The sequence below is a fragment of the Lepidochelys olivacea genome, assembly GCF_965140295.1.
Source record: "Lepidochelys olivacea isolate rLepOli2 genome assembly, chromosome: 6".
NCBI classification, from domain to species: domain Eukaryota; kingdom Metazoa; phylum Chordata; order Testudines; family Cheloniidae; genus Lepidochelys; species Lepidochelys olivacea.
The window spans coordinates 52,869,161-52,889,229 of NC_140416.1; the positions used below are offsets into that span (position 1 = coordinate 52,869,161).

At 43.8% G+C, this 20,069-nt stretch overlaps 2 long non-coding RNA genes across 2 annotated transcripts; one reads left to right on the forward strand and one right to left on the reverse strand.

Annotated features, from left to right (window-relative positions):
* Positions 1–204: 204 nt before the first annotated feature.
* On the reverse strand, positions 205–7,478 carry LOC311522959. Its single transcript, XR_014712220.1, has 4 exons — positions 7,341–7,478; positions 6,886–6,914; positions 2,478–2,946; positions 205–2,048 (listed from the first exon to the last, which is right to left on the reverse strand). It is a non-coding gene; the product is annotated as an uncharacterized lncRNA (long non-coding RNA).
* A 306-nt stretch (positions 7,479–7,784) lies between these two features.
* On the forward strand, positions 7,785–19,525 carry LOC311522960. Its single transcript, XR_014712221.1, has 3 exons — positions 7,785–7,963; positions 12,552–12,644; positions 18,713–19,525. It is a non-coding gene; the product is annotated as an uncharacterized lncRNA (long non-coding RNA).
* Positions 19,526–20,069: the final 544 nt, after the last annotated feature.

Here is a 20,069-nt window from a genome sequence, read left to right on the forward strand (position 1 = left end):
ATAGCATGTAACATACAGCTATTAATGTAATGCGTATGAGATGACAGTAATACACCAAGTGGCCCATTTTGTTGGTTTGATGGCCTGTATGTTCAGATTCTCTGAAAAGTCTATAAATGGAAGCCACATCTATTAATCACTAGCAGCGTTTGTCCTTCTGGCACATGAATTTTAATGTAACACACACACCTCATTGTTGGAGGGAATGTAATTTTTATGCTTCTTAAATTATGGTCTTTCTGATTATTTATAATATTGCTTTGTCCTTTATATAATGCCTTTAATACACAGTCTCAATGTTTTAAAATGCCTACTGAACAGCCTGGTAAGGTAGGTAAGTGTCAGACCCATTTTATAGTTGGATAAACAGAGGAACGGAGAGGAAAAGTGCCTTGCTCAGGGTGACACACAGAGCTGGGGGAACATTGAAAATGTTCGTGGAAAAACATTATAATTTAGATGAAAAATTTCAGACCAGCCTTGGTCCTGCAGCAAATCTGGGACTAGAACCCAGGAATCAAGACTCCCAGTCCCCTGCTCTAACCACCAGTTAACATCATTTCTCCATTAGGGCCTTTCATTAACTTAAACTTTGCCACACTGAACAGCTCCTAGCCCACTACGTCATGTGTACCTCTAATTTATCCAAATCCGTTTGAATTCTATTGCTCTATCCTCTGGATTTTCTGATTCCTATATTGTCTCATCAGAGATACCTAGTGTTTTGTTTTATTGTTCTTTATTTTTAAAGAAATGTGTATCAGTGATTAATTACATAGAAACAGCTCCGTTCTTAATGGGGACCACTGCATGGTGTGCTCTGGATAATCTGATCCCAGGTAAACAAAGAAAGTCCTAGACCTTATCATCATGGTGCTACCCTCTTTACTTCTGGTCACTCTGTACTCCCTTTATGTTTGTAAAGTAGCAAGAGTCAATCCGCTGTTTGTCAACTGGAGAATGAAATCAAAATACTGGTGGGTGTCACCATGGTTTAGGAGAATTCTGTAAATTATATTCATGACTGGGATGTGATCCCTGGCAGGGCTGGGGGCATTGAGAAAGTAGCACTCAAACTAGCAAGGAGTGAGATGAAAGGAGAACATGAGGGCACTTTCCCCATCATTCTGCAGTAGTTCCTCTCACTGATTCTGGTCTTGATAAGACCGGCTCAGCTGAAGACTACCACCCAACCAGAAGGATCCTTATTTCATGATGTGGCCTTGAGGTTGAAGGATCAAAAGGAAAGATGGGATTTCTCCATCCCTTTCAAAAAGAATGCCCGTACTCATGAATGTCTCAAGGGCAGGCTGCACATGCTAGTCTGCCCCCTGCTCAGGGTAACTGAATTAGTTTGTGTTTAGCAGGCCAAAGGTGTCTTTTGAACTGTAAACTGTATGTGTTGATAACTGATGTTTGTTGTACCGATGCCACTGTCTTTGGAGCGCAGAGAGCCCTGGAAGGTTTCAAGAGTCAGAATGGTCTGCATCGCAGGTAGTACTCATCAAAGAACACCATGCCATAGTTCAGCACCTGTTCTATGCAGAGTGCAATGTATCTATACGCACTGTTCCTTCTGGTAACAGTGAAGTTTCCCTTCCAGTTCGAGAGAAGAATACAGAATCCATTGATTTAATTATTCCTCAGTTGTTAGGGAGGCCTAATTCTCTGGGAACCAAGAGATTGCTGATGACTATAAAATATGAAGATGGAAGATAAATTCTCCATTTAACATTTATCAGAATAAGTGGGAACTGTTGTTTGCAAGGTACAGCATCACCTGCTAAAGATTCTTGCCTTTCCTTTGGATTGGTTCCGTTGTTGTTGTTTGATTTATTTAAAACGAGTGATTCCCTGGGCATTGTATTTCATTTTAGCCCAGCCTTGAGTTGGGTTCTAGCAGCAGCTAGAGAAGGTAGAGAAACAGCTGTCCTGCTGAGGTGGAAATTACTCACTCCTGCTAACAGGGATTGTTCTTGTGGGAGAGGTTTGGTTCTTGTTGGAAAAGGCGAGCGCCCTCCTGGTTTATTCTGAAGATGTTTCATATCCTGTGGAAGAGCAACAAGTTAGTTCTTGGAATGCAATGGGTTAGTTTTAAAAAAAATCAGTCAGAAGAAGGGGAAGAGGTAGAGACTGAAGGAGGCCCCTCTACTGTTATGGAGGGTTTGCGATCCAGCAAGGGAATGGTTCACTATTCATACTTTATCACCAGGTTAATCCTAGCTTCACAGCTGCGCCTGTGTCTTCTCATACCACCGGAAACAAGCTCAAGACAATGAGCCCTTCCATTGCATTCTCCTCCATCCTCACAGGACTAGGAGGAGGAACTTTAAGCATACAAAGTCGGGAGGGAGACTGGGGCGCATGTAATCACCACCCCATTCATGTTAGACACTGGCAAACTCCCCTCTGGCATCCGGGAGCCAGGCAAGGCTCCGGTGGATGCCTGTGCTTCCTGAAACACATGCTTAGCCTACCATGTCTGTTCATCCAAGCTGCTCTTCCTTGAAACTCCTTGAAGATGGCATGTTTTACAGCTGCATGGGTGTCCCCATCTGAGGCCCTCATGTGACACGAGCTGTCTTCAGTCCAAGTACCAGTGTCCTCCTGCCTGCAAGACTCAGTCCTGCAGCAAAGGTCATGCCTCCATGCGCACTTGCTAAAAATAATGGCCAGGGCTGGAGTTCTGTGCGAGGGTTGTAATGTAGCAGCTCTCTATAGCCGAGAGAGGCAAGTCCTGGGTTGGGGCGAGCGGGGACGTGCTGATGGCAACGCCTCTGATCGTGCTTTCTGGCAGCTGCCTAATAACAAAGAGGGCTCGTCGGCTCTTTTAAAAAGCCAAATCTCTCCCTGCGCCTGGCGACGCCTATGATGTGATCTGTAATAGATGTGATTTTTCCCAATGTTGCTGTATCACTAGCAGTAGTTGGCCATGTTATTGTCTGGCTACAAAAGAGAGAGAGAGAGAGAGAGAGAAGCAGCGTTACTTCATTGATCGCAGTGTATTGACATTAGGAAATTCATTGCGAAAGAAGTTGATAATAATTAACTGAGTTAATAAATAAAGAATGTGCTATACAGATTAGACAGTAAATAACTTACTACCTTCTTGATTCTCCTTGCATTTTGTTTTTCATTCAGTCAAGGTGTGAAGTGGGTTGGTTGGTGGGGATTGGGAGGGGAGGAGGTAAAATATGCACTCTTGAGAGAGACTATTTTCACCCCATCAATAAACCTTTTCTTTTCCTAGGGTGTGTGTGTGGTTTTTTTTTTCGAGTCTACCAGTCACGATTTTAATTTTTAGCTACATGCCTTGTGCCATCTTCCAACAACAAGAGATCTGTTTAAAAATAGCATCGACCTATTGCGCTCGCCTTTTGTGGATATTTTAAGAAGTAGCTGTGTCCTTTTGTCTCACAACTCAAGAGCAAGCGAACTCACCTTGAAAGGTCCTGATTACCTTACTCGAAAACATACAATGACTTTGGGTTGGCTCCCTACCCCCCATCTACCGGGAAGCCAAATATATTAATTCTTTTTCCCTCCTAATGCTTGTAATATAGTTTGGGGGGGGGCATATTTTCTGGTTTGGAGATGGGCAGGATGGCGAGTGTGAAGGACCTTTCTTTGCCAAATAAACTCTGCATTTGTCAACAAGACAATTCCTTTTGTTTGGTCGCTGCTTCGTGCATGGTGTATGGTTTTTTAAAATTATTATTATTGTTAATTTGGGGGCGGTGGGGGTGTGTGTACCACTGTATAACATCAGATTTAGCCATTTGCGTATAGCAGCATTATGATTTTTAATTGCAATTTCATTTGTTATTCTCTCCCCCACCCCCTCTCTCTGTATAATCTGGATCATTGCTCTCTGTAGCTGATTCCGTGGGAGACCAAGCAGAGTGCGTGGGTGCAGAATATAGAAAGCCAGAGCCATAGAATCTGTTATTTGCGTCACTCTTGGAGACGGGGTTGTTTGCCTGACAAATATACAGAATTAATCCTAGTTTTATCAATATCTGTCTTTTGCTACAATAGCCAAACACGAGCGTAAGGTGGTGGGGGGGACTAGATGTTGCTGAATGTTGATGGTTTTTGTCCAGAAAGCTGCGGGAGGGTGCGAGTGTGTGCAGGAGAGGGGGTGTTAAAATATATTCAGCAACCCCTGTGCTGTTTGCCTGAGAAATACAAAATCTCAGATTTTATTCCTGTTTCTGTTTGCTACAGTTGCCAAACATGGGATGGGGAGATGCCCCTGCATGGTCTGTCTATGCAGATTTCTCTCGCTCTCTGTGTTTTTCTGCGTGTGTGTGTGTGTTTAAAATATATCCATACCCTCAGGGCATATTTTTCCCCCTCTCTCTCTCATAAATACACGCACACCCCATAGGATTTTTGTGCAACTGTGTGGAAAGCTGCATAACACAAAATATGGGGCTTGCTAATTAACTCTTTCCCTCGAATTGAAGTGCTTTTCTGCAAGCACAAAGCTCCGAGCACAGACATCTTTTATGATGAACTAGAGCCTCTGAAGAGGAGAATCTGAACGTGACGTCAATAGCTGATAACTGACGCAGCCTTGCAAAGGAGTCTCAGGCTGGCTCCTTGTAGCCTGCAAGCCCTAATGATTCTATTTTTTCCCAATCCCCCCCTCGTAGTGAATGACTAGAACGCGCACACACAAACCAGATTTCATGTATAGCTATATATAGACAGAAAGCTTCTTTATTCTCTAAACAAAGGAATTTGTGTGTTTTTTTTAAAAAAAGCATTGAGTGGGGTGGAGAGAATTAAAGAAAACCCTTTCTTTGTGCATCCAGTGTATGCAACCATCGCTCTGTCTCTCTCGGCAAAACAAGCTTCCCTGCCAGAACCCCACGTTGGTGCATAATGTTAAAGTGGTGCATGGTGGTGGTTGTGTTTTGGTGGTTGGTTGGTTTTAAAGCCCACTTCATAAAGACCCTGCAAGTAGACAGACACAATAATGCTTACAAGGCAACAGGCAGAGAGACACAGAGAGAGACAGGCTCAATACAACTGTGGATTGGGGTTTTGTGTAATAGGACAGCATGGAAGGCGGTCGTTTTTTTTTGGTTTTGGTTTTGTTTTGTTTTTAATTCTCTGCCATGATGCACCTAAAGCAACCGTGGATGATGGTGCAGAAAGAAGCGGGGGTGATTTTGGAGGGGGGGGGGGTTGGTGGGAACGTATTGCACATTTAATGTTTTGGATGTAACGTTCCAGCGAAATGGCTTTGTGTGTGGATTTTTTTCCCCAGTACCTGCTAAAAATAGCACCAGGGTTTTGATCGCGTTCCAGAAATAGACAGAGGGTTGCACTTGTATAAAAAGAGAGCGCTGATGGAAGAAAACCTGGACATCACCGCAGTATTTTTTTTCCAACTCCTGTCTGGAAATTAATTGTTGGATTTTTCCTCTCTCTCTCTTTCTCTCTCCTCACCCCCCATTCTCGTCCCGTCCCTCTCCCGCCCCCCTCCCCCAAGCAAGGAGTTCCTGTTTGGGTAAGTAGTGATATTTCCTGTGCATGCTGCAGAGAGTGACTTTATTTTATGCATGCTTGGTTTTATTATTTTATTGTTTCTGTTAAACCGAGGGGGAGATACTCGTTTGCATAATGAATTTGGTGCATGCACGGAACCCAGAGACAGGGAATTCTTACAGAAAGGGGAATCACCCTGTCGGTAAATCTCTGAATCAATAGCGAGCTGCAACTCTCTCTCTCTCTCTCTGTCGGCGCTATTGAGTCCTTCATTCTCTCTGTACCTATCCACTCTCTCTTTTTATTTTTCCAATGGGTGGCTAGACACACTGTAATGGCAAAACTCGCTCCGCAGACTGAGAGGGGAACTCTCTATAGATTGCTTACAGAGAGCCTGTCATATGCTGACACTACAGTCCCCTTATCCCTTGCAGCTCGACCAGGGGAAACTACCGAAGCGCAGGCTGTCTGGGAGCTGTCCACTAGCTGAGGTGCTGAAATCGCTGCACCGGCTGCTTAGCTTGCGCTGGAGGAGTTCACTTTCTTTATTCGTTCGATCTAGCCGCTGTCTGTAGGTGTAATGGCTTTCAAAGGATGTTGTAATCTCTGCTGCACTCTCTGAAGGACCCCGGAGGATGCTGAGATCCCTGCTTATTCTAAGCTAAGAGTGGCTGGGCGCTTCCCTCCCATTCAGGTTTCCCCATCCGTGCGTAAACTCTGCTGCTGACTCTGCTCGGAATCGCCTGCCCTTCCCGCCTGTGTGTTTGAAACAGTCTGTACCTGATGATGGTGCTTAGCAAAATAAGAGGCTATAGGTTGCTTTATTTGGACTCACCCCTTCTCCTCCCACCTCATTTTCCCCCCTCTAAGTGCTCACACCTTCTACAGGCCGTGTGTGTGTGTGTTGTTATTGCCTTTCCTTCGCGTCCTTAGTCATAACCTCACCAGAGGAATTGGTGGGATGACTGAATTAGAGGCGAAGTAGTGGGGCGATTGTTGTGTGTACGAAATAGATGCAGGGTTACTTCAATGCTACAAACACCAATCATCCCCTTTTGGAACCAGGGATATTCTTGCTAAGCTAGGAGCATGCAGGTTTATAGGCATTTCAGTTAGCAAAAACATGTCAGCAGGTTGCGTTAAATCACACATTGACACTGTACAACATTCACATGCATCAACCCATTCTCCTTAACATGAGAAGGAAGAGGAAATTAATTCCCGACCTGATGGGGGTGGGGGTGGGGGGTCTTTTAGCCGCAGACTTATTTCTATACCTGCAAGGAGTAGAAATATTAAAGCCCGACAATAACAAAGCAGATTTCAGTAAGTACATCTAGCTAGCTCAGCGAGACAAAAAGCAAGCTTATAAAATGGTGCACCTACCACTCCAAGCCCAGCGACAGTTGCGGATCCTGCAGACAATGACATGATGCAGACATGAACATCAGTATAGCATAGGACATATTTATTTGTTTGTTTGGCAAAAGCACATCTTGGCTAACATTGCAGGCAGTAACTTTATATATATAACAAGGCATCGTTTCTTGCAATTAATAAAACACAAGCCGATGTATTCCTAGCACAGTAGAATGCCACCCACTAATGTCCTTAATGTAGAAATCGTCCCTTTCCCGAGCCTGCGTGGTCGTATTTACAAACTGATCATTTAAAAAAAAATCCACTTACAACACGTGTAGCCAATTACTGTAACTCTTAATATAGCTCTATAAAACAGTCATTAGCAACCAGAAATGCTGCCCTCCTTTCTCCCGCTCCCTCCCTTCCCCGACCCTCCCCTCCTAGATCATTGCATCTCTTGGCACAATGCATAAGATTACCCTTAACTGGATCCTATTAAATAATTCAATGGTGGCGGTGTAATTTTGGTTGGAAACTGCACGGATTTCCAAGTCGTGACTGTAAAAGTGAGTAATGTGCGCTGGCTGCGTCATGGCTCCAGTCACAGATGGTTCCAAACTGAGCAGAAATCGTGACTTCGACTTGAGACGTCCCCTCTACATGAAAAGACCATCCAATCAAAACGGCGTCAGGGGGGCAGCTGGACTCCTCGGATCTCGCTTTCTCTTTGCTCTCCCATCCGTGCGTGTGTGCCTGTATGTATGTGTGTGTGTATATATATATATGTGTGTGTGTGTGTGTTTATTTATATATGTACGTGTGTGTATTTATATATATATGTGTGTGTGTGTATACACACACACACATACACACACACACACACACACACACACACACCAAGTTGCAGAAGGGGAAGGGAGTGGAGGGGTTAATCTTGAGGAATCTTCTGCACTTAGCAAGATCGTGACCCTCCCACACAGTACAGTAACTTATATACATACCTGGAGGAAGGAATGCTTTGCTTTGGGCTTCCTAAAAATATTTGGTGATGGCTGCACCCTCCAACATGCTCATAGGACCGGGCACTGATGCACCCACAAAGGTAAGTGATGGGGGTTTAAAACTTTTTAATATTGTGATCAGAATCCCCAACTCTGCAGTCAGCCCGGACGTTCGGTTGTTTCGCTTGGAGTTTCTAAAGCAAGCTGGTGTTGTTCAGAGCAGTCCGCAGTGAGGCTAGCAATACTTTTGAGGGAAGATGCAGGGGCGCGTAGGTGGTTTGGATCTAGAAGTGTGTGTTGTGGTTGTGGTGATATTCCCGGTGTGAGTTTAGTGTGCCATTATAAGCTGATAAGGCAGGAACTTTGCCTCTCTGCACCTCATTTTGGAGAGTGTATATTGATCAGGGACAGTATTTTCAGTGTGCGAGCAGACAAGAGATTAACTTTCAAGTTCTTGAGTTATTGTTAGTTCTGCGAGTCCTAGTCGATCTTCTGTACGATATCTTCAACTTGAGTAGGAACCCGGTTGATGCCTGGGGGGAAAGTGGACACTAATTTGCCTTTATACTGCTGCTGATCGGCACTAGGGAGGCTCCTAATTTCCAGCAGGCTTTGTTCAGAAGATCTCTGGAGTAGTTCTATGACACATTCATGGAACTTTTATTAACTGAAAAGGGGGTTGCTTGGGCTGAGTTGAAGCTTAGAAGTCACGATGGTATTAATAGTTGGTAATAAGTGGAAAGTAGGCAGTTTCGTCTCTCTTCCCTCCCTCTCCCCCCACCCCTCATATCTTGGGTGCTCAGTCGACTGATGAATTGATATTGGTGGCATACATTGGCCATTGATGGGTGGCAGCATCAGCATAATTTGCTGACAAATGCCCTGGCTAGTTTTAGATTACTTTAGCTTCCTTCATTGTTATTAGACTTTGGGCATCTCATTGTCTTAAATATACCTGGAATTAATTGCTGTTTGGATATATGCATAATCCAGGTCCTCTCTTGATTTGATTTATTATAATTTAATTGTGTCTCTTTTGTTCTGGGATTGCATGGCAACACTACTGAACGTGCTCTTGTCTAGGATTTGTTGAATAATTAGAAATGGAAATGTTTCTCTCCCCCCCCCACCTCTCCCCCTTTCGAAAAAAAGGAAATGTGAGGCGTCTCCTGATTGGTGGGTGACGATTTTAGTCCGCACCAATGAGCTGTCTGCCTGGTCTCTATTTATTTAGTGCTCAGGGGGAGAGTTTTCTCTTTACGCAGCGCCTGTGCACAGCGCTAGACCCTCTGCTCGGGAGCAGAGAGATGGGGGGACATTCCGAACTCTACCTTGCTCACAAAGCCCCCAGATCCTGCAAGCCTGGGCTCTCAGCTCCTTGGCGGGGAGGGGGAAAGAGGAGGACAAGAGGGGGCCCACTGTGATGGGGATGGGCTAGGGGAACCCCCCCTCCTCCCCCACCGCTTCCTCTCCTGAGTTGGGTACATCGCCTTGGGTTTGGAGAGGGACTTGGTCGGGATGGAGGGGGTGGGGAGGGATCCTGGTGTGTCTGGGAAATAATCAGCCGATCGCCTTTGGGTCGTGTGGATATTTTGGTGGCAGCCGGATGGATGGATGTAGGAAGCCGCAGGAGACTTTGTCCTTCGCGAATCTTTTTGCGGTCTGGGCTTGCTGTATATAACTACCTAGCCGGGAAGCCCTTACCCCAAAAAGCATTCGCGGAGGGCGCATTCGCCGAAGGAGCAGCAGCTGCGATCGCCGAGCATTGGACTTATCTAGACTCTCTTGGCTTCTTTACCTTCCCCCTCCCTCCTCAATCCGGCTCCAATCCTTCTGTCCTGTGTGTATATGTGGAAAGAAATAAACACCCTCTCCCCTTCCCCACCCTGCTTGGTCACCGAGACATTCAGTTATTCACCCTCGTCTTCCAGCCTAACTTTGTAATCGACTTTTGCCTAACGGGGCGGATCACACGTTTATTCGAGTCCTTTTATTGTGGATTGTATTTAATTATTTTTTCGTAAAAAAAATAAAAAAAATAAAACTTCCCAGAAGTTCTCAGCCCCTCCTCCCCCCACCCCCAAGGATTTTTTAAAAAGGGGATTTTCAGTGGATCGAAATGATTTAATTAAAAAAAACCTGAAGCGGTTCATTAAACTGTCTCTTTAGCCGGGAGATTGGGTTTATTTCGAGGTGGGGAGGGTGGGATTTTCTGGGATCACCCCATAAAAAAGGGAGGGAGGAGGAGAGGGAGGCGCACGAATCAGCCGCGGTTTGGGGGAGACCCCAGTTACCAGGAGATGCACCATGGAAGCGCTTGCCAAAAGCGCCTCCCTGCACACTTCCACCCTGATTTTAGGCAACTTGCAGCCCGTTGATTCCCCAAATCATCCTTTCCCCAACACAAAGTGGCCCCGAAAGGGGTAAAAAAGGCGGAATCCGGGGGGAAACCCAGCCGAGGCGATGCTTTTGGGCGAGGTGATTGCAGGCGAGCAAAGCAGCATCAGCTCTCTGGCTCTGAAACTGCCTTGTTCCAAGCACACAGCAGTGAGAGCATCTATACAGGAGTTAGGAAGGCTGCATTCCTTCTCTTTGCAGTAATTACCAGGGGCGGATTTCGTGGGCCACAAATCAACCCCCCCCTCCCTAATTGCTGACCCCCAAAAGAAAAGCGATTTAAAAAAGTATACCCGTGAAGATCAGCCCGGGGAAATAGATAGGAGCTGAGCAGCAAGTTGGCAGTGGAGTGCCCGGCTGACGCAAGACAGGGGCCTGTGGTTCAAACGTCTGCAAATTTTTTTAAAAGGGATTATTATCTAAGATCGGAACTGTTAAAAACCACCAGGGTTCCCCTCCCTGCACCCCTCTACTCTTCACAGAGGGGGATCCGGCTCGGAAAGGGCTGGCTTTGTATTTGAAAAAAGTCTGCATTGAAGACCCATAGGACGAGGAGCACAACCGAGGCAAAGAGTTAATATTTCTCCAGAGATAAAAGATATTTTGAAGCCCTGGTTGTACTTTATAAGAGAGTGAAAGGCTGGCTAAGGGATAAGCAGGGAAACAAGGCGAAAGCAAAAGCACCTTGCTGTTTCCCCGCACGCCTACCTTAGCCAGGACACGTAACTGGCTTGGTGAGAACAAAGGTGGAAGGGTCACAATATCTCTCAAACAGACTTGCATATTCCCAACTGTTTGCTCTCTCCCCTTTGGAAAAATAGTGTTTGTCCTTTCCAATCGCCAGCAAACCTCTGTCCAGGGCTTTATGCATGTGAGCATCTTTTAAAGGGAGACAAGGTTTTAGAGGGAACTTAAAAAAAAAAAAAAAAGGAGTGATGAGACGGATCAGCAAAGATCAGGCTATGGAAACATCTTCACCATTTCCTACTTAGCCTGGCCCAAGGGAATTTAAACCAAAGGTGATTTTTGGGCAGATCAGAAGCGAATGTAAATCCGAGCCACCGTGGTTTAGATTCACATCTCTTTACATTGCCAGCCAACTGTTGCTACCATTCTGGGGACTGCTGCTGCAGGAGTGTGAACGGGGACTTCTCCTTTCAGCTACATCAGGGGGCTACTCCCAAGCTTTGCTCTCCAACATAGGGGGCAGTGAAAAAGAAAAGCGAGGCATTTGTTTCTCTTCATTTTATCTTTTGGAAGACTTCCTTTAATTGGTGGAAAGTTGGAAACTTGCATCAGCCCTGATCATTTAAACAGCAGCAGCAGCCTCCACGCAAGGGCTTGGGGGCTGCACCTTAAGAAACATGGCAAATACCCCATTCCTAAACCTGATCAACCAGAAAAACAGCCGCGGAAAGAGGCACCTTTTGGATCGATTAGATTCTCCTAGCGGATTAATTTGCAGCTTCTTTAAAAGGGTTATAGTTATTGATGGTTCCCTCCGCCTCTTCCAGACGGATACCCAATTCACAACATTCCCTTGACTCCACTAAGGGCCTCACTCTGACACCAAACAGTCTTGTCTATTTCATTTCTTTATGAAAAGCAACAGCCAACCCCGCCCGCCAGCTCAGGCTAATGCTGGTTTTAAACTCCCTGAAGTTACGAGGTGCAGTTGCTTTAGCAAGGGAGTGGGTCAAGGGGCGGGGGGCTTTCCTCACCTTTACTGCTAACTGTTTTGCACTGAAGGGTTTGTTTGATTTGATTTTTTGAATTAATATGAGTGTTACAGGCGAGTCTGGGCAGATTCAGATCTGCCCCTAGGCAGCAAAAATGTTTCCCTCCTACATTTCATGGCTACTTTTAAATGTCTGACTGATCAGAGCCCAACTCTCGCTAACACAGCCTGGGTGTCTCCGCAAAAGCGAAGGTGAGTCAGGAGGATGCGCACAATTCCTCTCAGAAAGTGAAGTTCAAAGCTCCAGGGGGTGGGAGGGGATGTCTGCGCCTCTCCCTCGCCTTTCCCCCAAATGTTTAGCTAACGTGCTCTGCATTCACTTAACGTGCTGTCGATCCAGCAACCTTCCCTCCTGGGTGACATGGTCTTTGGGTAAGTTTCGGGCCTCAGTGTCCTGTTGAACCCAGTGCAGGGAGATGAGAACTACCCCGCTGCTTCTTACTGCATAGACACAAGTTTTTTAAAAAATCCTCTGTTCTTGCAGCTCTCTTCTTTAGCACCTCTGGGCGATGTGCAGCACATAAGTGTAACGGGTGTCTGTGTCTCTTTTTCAGGCTGGCCTAGACGACCATCTGCTAAAGGCTACTCGGAGGTTCCGGATTCTAGTCGATGGAACAAGAGGAAGACTCCAGAGCCTGTAAGACCAGGTGAGAAACACACAGCAGAAGCTACCGGCACGATCCCAGTTGTCACTAAAGGCCACGTAAACTACACAATCCCATTATTCTAGATCCATTGGACAGATGCATCCCTGGTGTCACCACATGGGAGTCCAGGGCGTTACACCAGCCTCATCTCCTACATCCAGTATTAGTGCTCGCGGTTTTCTGTGGCAGTAACAGGTGGCAGGAGATGTAGGATAGCTCGGCTTGCAGCCAGTTTGCTGTTAATCAGCAGGGCCGTTATTAAAAACCAAGAGTGTGTGTGTGTGGGGGGGGGGAGTTATGGGGCCAAGCTTCCAAAGTAAGTTACTCCCAGTGACTTTTAGGGAGCTTGCCTCTTAATTCAGTCCGGAGTGCTTCTCCTATAGAAGAAAAGAGAATTCCCTGCCCGTGTTCCGCCCCCTCCTCCGAGTGAAAACTAGCCCAGGGCCTTTGCTTGAACGTGCCCTCAGCGTCTTTATTAACAGCCCATACCACGTCCAAACGCCTCTCAGTGCCCCGCGAAGTTAGAGCTGTTCAAAGCTTTAAAAGGAGCTCGAATCCCCATTATTCCTCCCTGAGCTCTCCTCCTCGTTGGGCTGATCTAAACCCAGAACCGATTCTTGCGTGCAGCCCTGCTCGGTTGTGTTACAGCGAATTGTGTGTGTTTCTAATGACCTCCTCTCAATGGCTATGACAAGATGGAGTGCTAGAGGCCTGGCTAGGCAGTCCTGAATAAAAACAGTACAAAAGGGAAGAAGAAGCAGATAAAAATAGAGCTGGATTTCAACTTCATGTCAATTTTCCCTTTTTAAAAATCAAAATTAAATCAACTTTTCCATTAACTGGTAAATCCCCCTTTTGAATAATTTTCTGTATTTCCTTTATATAAAAAACAAATTGGAACATATACGTAATATATAATTTTTACTTAATTTTACGGGTAACTTTTAAACCTGTTACGTCCACTATGACCATGGTCTAAACTCTAGCTTGTCTTCTGCAAGTGGGACTTCACACAATAAATCGAGCAAGTCTTGACCTCATAGCAGGCCTGCTTACATTATTGCTTTACAGGAGTATAGTTCCAAAATATAATAGTCTCATTCTCATTTATACTGTCACCAGCCCTGAAATGGGGCCTTAATGTGAGTGCAAAGGTAATTTACAATGAGCTGGCACAGGGCAATGGGCATGTTCATAATAGAGGAGGAAAGTTTAGGTTCATGGAAAGAATTTAAGACAATAATTTAAAAAGGCTAAAATTTCTGTTATAATGTTTTCCTAAACTACCATCAAATTGATTTGTAGAAAGTCTACCATTTTGAGTAAGAAAAAACTCATCTAGTATCGGGATAGGGATCTTTTCATAAAATTTCATACAATATTAAACAACTATCTTAGCTTCTTTATTCATTAGTGAAATTCTTTTTCAACCCATATGTTAATGCTTGTTCCAAAGTCTGCAGGTGTTTTAGTTTTAAGCTTGTAGGTTTTTGATTAATGCTGAGAGAGTTGGCACGTCATTTACGTATAGATTTGTAGTCATGATGTAGAAACATACTGGTCAGATTTATTCATGGGGGGGGGGAAACCCTTATTTTCCTTCATTTACAGTAAAAGCCTCCTGTTTTGTTTTAACATATCAGTTTCAGAAAAAGGGAGAAAATATATTTGAGTTACAAGTAAAAGACTCTCAAATGAATAATTGTAGGAAAGTGTCTTTTAATTGACTATATTTTGAATTCTAAATCCCAATAAAGACGATGCAGGAAGGCTTTTTGTTAGAAGGCCATTTCTGATATTCCATTTTGGCCTCTTATGTCACATAAGGCTATTGTTATCACCCATATAATATACAATTTGTTGTAACACAACAAAATGTCATCATTTCTAAAGGTGCTGCTATGGACCGGTCTCATCACAACTTCGGGGTTATCTTTTCTAAATGATCGGGGACAAACATGTCTTTCGGCCACATAAGGCCTAGCATTGCTTTCCTGATATCCCTTAATTTCTGTTTTTGCAATAAACATTTCTGCATATCTAAATATAGGAATGACAAGCAGATCATAGTAGTTAGAGATAGAAAAGGCTTATTAGATCATTGAGTACATACTCCTGCCAAGCCAGCATATCATCTCCCCTGAAAGAGGACATAACCAATATTAAACTGTCACTACACTTAAGATTGGTAAAAAGACCAAGGAGTACATTGCAAGGATCATGGGGTGAGGGCATGTTAAGTTGTGTCTGTCAGCATGCTTAATACAATTATATAGAGGCTAAGGGCCTATGAATGCAATTTCTGCACAAGGCCTCTAAGCCTCCTGTATCATTACCACTTACACACCAGGAAATACGTCAAGCCCCACCTGCTAAATAACTGCTATGTGAGTAATAAACTGCATGGAATAGTGGCTGACTCCCTTTTTGCCCCCCCCCCCATCACCGAACTTTTATTAGTATTTGAATCATTTACAGATTACCTATAGGTCAGTCCCAATTCATTCTCTTTTAAATAGATTATTCTACTGACAATCATTTGGATACAATGCTAATCAAGAGTTGGGTAACTGGTATGCTGCATGCAGATTTGTAAATAAAGGCCTTCCAAAATGGGATGCTCAGAAATTAAATTTACTATTAGTAGTAGTAATAGTACAATTGGGGACAATCTTTTTTGTTGTTTTTGCAATTTTTGATAACTTTAAATTGCTATTGAAAAGCTACTAATCTCTTATTTAATCAAGATATTTATTTTAAAATATATATATTTACTCTTCGGGACTTGTATACAAAGTAATCTTTTTGGCTTTAAAACTTCTAGACATACTCCTGGTTGTTGTTTTTTCCCCAAATGAAAATATTTGTCTTTATCCTTTCCAACAGAAATGAAAACCTCACCTTGTTAGTAGGTAATGACCCTGCTGGGGAATGTTAAGTGGGTTCTGCTGACTCACTTAGGGTGTCAATACTAGGCTTTTTTTTTTGGCTTTTTTTTTTCCCCCAAAAATTCTCCCAGTGTGGCTACCACCAGTTCAGTTTCACCAGTGGAAATACTGGGGGCAGGGGGTGGACGGACAGGGCTGTATGATGCAGTGTTTAAAATACAGGGTGTCACCAATACATTGTCTATACTAGGGGTCATACCATTACGATCCTTGATTAAACTGAACCAGTGGTAGCAATGGTGGGAAATTTTAGCAAACAGTATATTCTTGCAGATAGCTCATTAATCCCCAGTATAAGGGAGATGGAAGAGGACATAATGCATGGGCTGAGCAGTCTTGAGAGAGGAACCCTGGGAATAGCCAAGCCTGAGGAAAAGACTTGGGCTGGATTTTGTGTTGTTTCACTTTGATTTCTTTTTGTGAATAAAAACAAACCCCAGAAAGGAAATATATTCTGACTCGCTGCGAGTTGTGTGGACTTTGTTTGGAGCTGAGAAGGGAAGTTGCACAGTATTTAAATGTAGACAGTTTTCTGTATAAGTGACATGGTATCCTGTAGAAAAATACACCCAGGTGCATTGATGGCTAAACAAAAAATAGGTTGAGTATATTTCAGTAACTTATTTTAATTCTAGGTAGTCAAAGCTGACTAGTTTATAGTAGATAGCTACAAAACTTGTCTGTGTAAATCAAGCTTTTCCACTTAAAAATCAAAACACAGAAATTGCAGTCATATATTTTACAGCAAATTCATTGGTACTGTTCTGATGGGTTGTGAAGGACAATAGAAGCTGCTTTATTAATTATTCTTTTTGTACATATAGAAATGAATCACAGCACTAGCATGACATGAGTTTTATTTTTAATATAATCTTCCTTATCCTAGAACCAGCCTGAAATTGTAACTGGATAGTGCCCCACCCTGCCAGAGTTGCCTCCAACCATCAGGGTTCCAATCCCCAGGCCAGTTAACCACAGGCAGAATTTTCAGGTGTGGTGATGGTTGTGCATATCTTCACATGTACAGTAGCAGTGCTATGTGCTGGGATCATTTGGGGAGAGCTGTCTTGCCTCCTTGCATTAAATCACTCGATAACAACCCCAGGAGACCAAGTGGCCTTGTCAAGCGGTCAGCTAGAGGCAAGGTGTGATTTCCTGTGTATGCTATATCACCACTAGATGGTTGCATTATGATCTCCAATGTGCAAGCAGCCCACTCCATTCCCAAGCAGGAGAACAGGAGGATTGGCAGGCGGGCAGTGGAGAAGGGAGACAAACATTATACTTTTTTGGTCCTCCCAGTCCAGCCCATTTGTTAGCTAGAGGAAGACACTGAAATGGTTACTGAAAGTTTTCCTTGATAACTGGGAGTAGGTGGCTAATGTTGGGCAGGTCTCTTTTCAGAGGACAAAGCACTCAAGAGTTGCACCAATCTCTTGGTCAAGCAGCCAGTAAAGACGGGTGTGGCGAGGGGAAGAATTGTTCCTTTGTCTCCTGCTTTAAGTGAGCTGTAAGTAAACAGACTAGAATAATGATATTTTAAATTAGTTAGGCTAAAGTAGGCAGAAAAATGACACAAGGTCACTACTGGGAAATTCTGAATGTTTTCTGCTTGGGTATAAACCTTTATTGAAAGTAGAAATCAGAGAAAATATCTTCTGAGGATGTTGTTTTTTAATGGACACATTTTTAAAATTGAAAGAGGAAATGGGAAACATATTTGCTAGATGCAAATTCCATGCCCCTCTTACAAGGACCCAATGCTGCTATTTTTCCTTACTGAAGAATCCATATGCACTCGAGTCGTTCCAATTAAACCTACCTGGGGGAGGAAGGGCTTCAGGATCTGACCCAAAATATTTATAATTTTCCCTTTAGCAATACACTCTGCTGATCTGATTTCTTTACTCTAGGAAATACTAATGTTTTGTGATAGAGGGAGCAAGGCCCACACCCCTGGAAACATATATGGGTGTTGTCCCTAATGCTGGAGGCACAAGAATGGAAGGCAATGGGTGTGGGTGTGATCATACAGGGAATGAATGACACACAGCATCCACTCTGGAAAAAAGGTCAGCATTTCTCCAGAGAGGACAAGGCCACTTAACAATGAGGAAGGGTGGGAAGAAGTAGCCAGCAGCCAATTCTACCAGTTATTTAACCTCAATATACAGAATGTAAAGGCAGCAATGTTATTTTAACTTACGTAACCAGAGTTGCATGCACCCAATGAAAGATACAAAAGCCAACCATGAAATGTCTTTATGCCCTTGCCTTTCTCTGTCTGGAATGCCCATCTGGTGAGTTGCTGACATTCTTGATGTCTGGAGGAGCAGCCCATCTCCTTTTGTCAGCCCTTCTGACAAAATGATGCCAGTCACCCATCCTTTTCTGGTTCCCTCTTTAAATATCCTTAATTACGGTGTTGTTTTAATTTATCCCAGCACATGGAGCTTTACAGAAAAAAAATCTAATGAGGTCCCTGCCCCGAGGGACATGCCATCTAAGGCCCCAATCCTAAGTTTGGATCTTCATGGGTGGACTCTTGTTCCACATGCAAGCATTCACCTCTGCAGATCTGATTGCAGGATTGAGGCCTCAGTTTGATAGATAACAGAGTAATAACAAGCCACAAGGTATGTTTTTGGTGAGAGTTGGAGGGGAACATGTGAGTTAAGGAAACAGGAGAGATGCCGCAAAACATGGGGTAGGGCCACGCAGCTTTGGGGGGGCACCGTTATTTTTGTAAAACATTTTGTAACTCTCCCGTCCCCTGCAATCCAAAAAAAATTAAAGATCCAACAATTTTACATGTAGATTTATTTTAAAAATCTGTCCAACATTAACTCCCAAACCCGCCCCCATCAAAGCAACAACCTTCCTCCGTGTAGACGTATCCAGCTGCAATATGCCTGCCAGCAAAATATAGTATGACGTAGGTGGCATAATAAATGCAACTCAATGGCATAAGAGATGTCTCATCATGCTTATTTTCCATTTCTTTCCCTCTTTTTCTCCTTCCATTTCTCCCCCCTTTCCATTTCCTGTCCCTCCTCCCTAACTCTCTCTCCTTCCACCCCATCTCTTTCCCTCTCCCTTGGCGTCTTCCCCAATTTCCAGAATGCTATTACTGGAGGGGGCCCTCAGCAGATTCCTCTATCACCCAGCTTCTCCACTTTTGTTCCCTGCAATGCATAAGATGAGCACTCATGTCAAATGCAGAATGGGAAGAGCTGGCATGCAGGGCACGAAGCACAGGAATCAGCATGAGTCTGCCCAGCAACAGCAGAAGAATCTGCCCAAGTGCTTGCTAGATGGAGTGGCCACTCTCTTCTGCCACATGCAGTCCATCAGAGACCAGAAGGGAGGTAGCAGGGTCTGTTGATATAAACATGAAGGAGCACTCTATGTACCAGAGGGTTTTGTACTAGTGCCCATCGAAATCATTGTCTTTGTCCCAGGTTATTTAGATTGGCATATGCAACTGTGTGTGTTGCGTGTGCCTAGCACTCTGCAGGTAATATGACAGGTTAGAATGAATCAGCTAGTGGCAATACGTTGCTAATGGCTTTGAAAATGGTGATGTATACCCAAGACCATGTGGTCTAGGGTGACCACCCAACCTTTATTTTAAGGAACTGTCCCTTATTTAATTGATTTGTCCCTGGGGGTGACCACCCATCCCTTATTTTAAGATGTATTGAAATGTTTTAAAACTGATAATGTGTCATTTTAAACATTAAATTAATGCTTATGATGATTGCATTGTATACCTGAGGGCAGTAGAAATGCACACTGGAGAGAAAAATACATGATATGCTAAGGGCAATGGTGTTTCCCTAAAACGTCCCTTAGAATGTCCTTTATGTTTCATGTGGTTTTCTCTTATTCCCACCTGACAAAGGTGGTCACCCTATGCAGTCCTTATTTTGCGATAGGTTTAGGAATGCAAAGGCATGAATGAAGAATCCAATGCACATATAGAGAATGCATTATTATGCATCCCATTATTACATCAGTATTTATATGTGTGTATAAAATAGATATAATATTATGATAAAATTGTGGGAAAGGATCAGATTTTAACTGAATGAAGTAAGATAATTCAAAGTGTAAGTCACTCATTTGTGCCCGGAGCTGATATAGTTTGTGTTCTGTCAGGTCATCCGTTATGCCCCGGGCTCCTAATACCAGGCTTTACTACTCGGTTGAAATACTTAAGTCTGATGGGAGGGGCCAAGTTGTGAAGTTGACCCCAGCTGGTAGTTCTAAGCTCAGAGAGTGTGCAGAATCAGGCACATAGTACTGTGACCGACAACAGTCTTTTAAAGCAACCATGTAATACTCTTTTAAATCCAACATTTTGTTTAGTTTAAAAACAAAAAGAGTGTCTGGAGAAGGGCTACATGCTCTGACAGGAAAAGGCATGTTCTCCTGATTTAAAAAAAAAACAAACTAAAACCATTTCCTTTTCATA